The sequence below is a fragment of the Suncus etruscus genome, chromosome 4 (assembly GCF_024139225.1).
Source record: "Suncus etruscus isolate mSunEtr1 chromosome 4, mSunEtr1.pri.cur, whole genome shotgun sequence".
NCBI lineage: Eukaryota > Metazoa > Chordata > Mammalia > Eulipotyphla > Soricidae > Suncus > Suncus etruscus.
In genome coordinates, this window is record NC_064851.1 from 56,984,444 (window position 1) to 56,986,989 (window position 2,546).

Sequence of the window (2,546 nt, forward strand, 5' to 3'; positions counted from 1 at the left end):
CCCCACCCACACTGGCTTGTACTATAGACAGGCTTTCTAGTTCCCTCATTCAGTCACATTTTGTTATGATAGTTCTTAGTGTAATTATTTCTGTGACTGCACTTGGGATATTGGTCATGGGAATGTTGCACTGGTGAAGGATTATATACACATATACATATATATATATTTAAAAAATCAGAAAAAAAGAAAAGAAAAGATAATGCCCCCAATTCTTACCACAGGCTGTGTTCTTTACATTGACTATAGAAAGAGGAGGTACAGTAAATGTATCCCATATATACCTCAACACAGGCCCTTTGCCTGTTCTGTATTGTGAATTGGGGGACAAAAAAAAAAGAATATATTGAGACTATATGTTGAGAATACAGAAGACAATGGAAGAAACAAAACTAATGAACTTTAGGACATTAGACATCCTGAGTTTCAAATTCACATGGTAATTGAAAATACAGATTCTATGGCTGTACTCAGGGCTTACTCCTAGATCCTATGCTCAGTCGTGACTCCTGACATTGCTCATAGGACCATATAAGGTTCTGGGGTTTAAATCAAAGTCAGTGGCATGCAAATCAAGTGCCAAAACTCATGAACTATCTCTTTAGCCACCATATTGTTCCCTGTTTAATTGGGTAGGTTTTTGTTGTATGTATTTTTTTTTTTAATGGTTTTTGGTTACTTCATGACCCTGCACTCAGGAGTCTCCTGATGATGCTTGGAGACCATCTGAGATGCCAGAGATTGAACTTGGGTCAGCAGTATATATGGCAAGTGTCCTACCAGCAGTGTTATCTGGCCCCTGTATGAATATTATTTTGGATACTAATCTCTTGTCTAACTTATGAGGTGCAACTATCTTCTCTTATTGGGTTCGTCATTTATTTAGTCATATTATCTTTTACTGCATAAAAACCATTTAGTTCGGTATAATTCCACTTTAAAATTTTTATTTTTTCTTTGCTATTGGAGTTGAGTTTCCTCAAGTAACCCTATATGATCTCTGTTTGTGAGTGTATTACCTTTCTTCTATGGCTTTTACAATTTCAAGTTATATATAACCAGGTATTTTTATTCAATTTGATTTATATTTTGTGATTCTTATTTTTCTGTCTCACCTGGCAGTTTTCAGGGTTTACTCCTGGCTCTGTGCTCAGGGATCACTCTAGGTGGGGTACCAGGAATTGAACCCCAATCAGACAAATATAAATCAAATTTCCTATATAATGTACTTTTTTTAATTTTTTTTTTTTTTAGTTTTGGGTCAGACCGGCAGAACTCTGGGGTTACTCCTGGCTCTATGCTCAGAAATCACTCCTAGCAAACTCAGGGGACCATATTGGATGCCGGGATTCAAACCACTGTCCTTCTGCATGAAAGGCAAACGCCTTACCTCCATGCTAGCTCTCCAGCCCCACATAATGTACTTTTGCTCCGAGTTAAATTTTTGTGTATGATGTTAAGTAGTTTAATTTTGTTATTGGTCATGTATTTTTTTGGGGGGTCACACCCGGCAGTGCTCAGGGGTTACTTCTGGCTCTATGCTCAGAAATCGCCCCTGGCAGGCATGGGGGACCATATGGGATGCCGGGATTCGAACCACCGTCCTTCTGCATGAAAGGCAAAAGCCTTATCTTCATGCTCTCTCTCCGGTCCCTGGTCATGGATTTTTGTATGAATTTCCAATACTTTTGGTCAAAGAAACTTTTTTTTCTACATAGTATAGTTTTAACTCCTTTGTTGTAAGTTAATTGTCATATATGCATGAGTTTATTTTTGTATTCTTAATTATATGCCATTACTTTGTGTGTCTCTTTGATGAGACTCAATATATTGAAGTAGTAGTTCTCAAGAAACTAAAGGCATAGGGTCACCTGTGTTCAGGCTCCATTCAGTACCACAGGCCTAACTATTATTTTTCATAAAATCGTATAAGCTCAGTGTTGTAAAGGAAATCTTGTATTTATTTGATTCCCTGAGCTGATTCTGACTTTAGCCATCTATCTGCTATACTAAGAGTGTAAGTGCATTTTCAAGACCCAATTCTGTAGTTATGGGAAAGGGTAAACACTTTATTAACAATCTTCTATCTTGATGGTTATTATTTGAGGGCACTAATAGGTTTCTTTATTTTTCAGAGTCACCTGGGAATCTTATTTTTGTTTTTGTTGTTGTGGTTTTTGTGTGTGTGTGTGTGTGTGTGTGTGTGTGTGTGGTTTTGGGGTCACACCCGGCAGTGCTCAGGGGTTATTCCTGGCTCCATGCTCAGAAATTGCTCCTGGCAGGCATGGGGAACCATATGGGACGCCGGGATTCGAACTGATGACCTTCTGCATGAAAGGCAAAAGACTTACCTCCATGCTATCTCTCTGGCCCTGTAATTTGAGCTGATTTTGGGGGGGGGGGTCACGTTCAGCAGCGCTCAGGGATTACTCCTGGTTCTATGCTCAGAAATCGCCCCTGGCAGGCACAGGGGACCATATGGGATGCCGGGATTTGAACCACCATCCTTCTGCATGAAAGGCAAATGCCTTACCTCCATATTATCT

At 39.4% G+C, this 2,546-nt stretch overlaps 1 non-coding gene across 1 annotated transcript; it reads left to right on the plus strand.

Moving 5' to 3' along the window:
• Nucleotides 1–203: 203 nt before the first annotated feature.
• Nucleotides 204–333, plus strand: LOC126007964 (small nucleolar RNA SNORA51). Its single transcript, XR_007495426.1, has one exon. It is a non-coding gene; the product is annotated as a small nucleolar RNA SNORA51 (small nucleolar RNA).
• The last annotated feature ends 2,213 nt before the right edge of the window (nucleotides 334–2,546 follow it).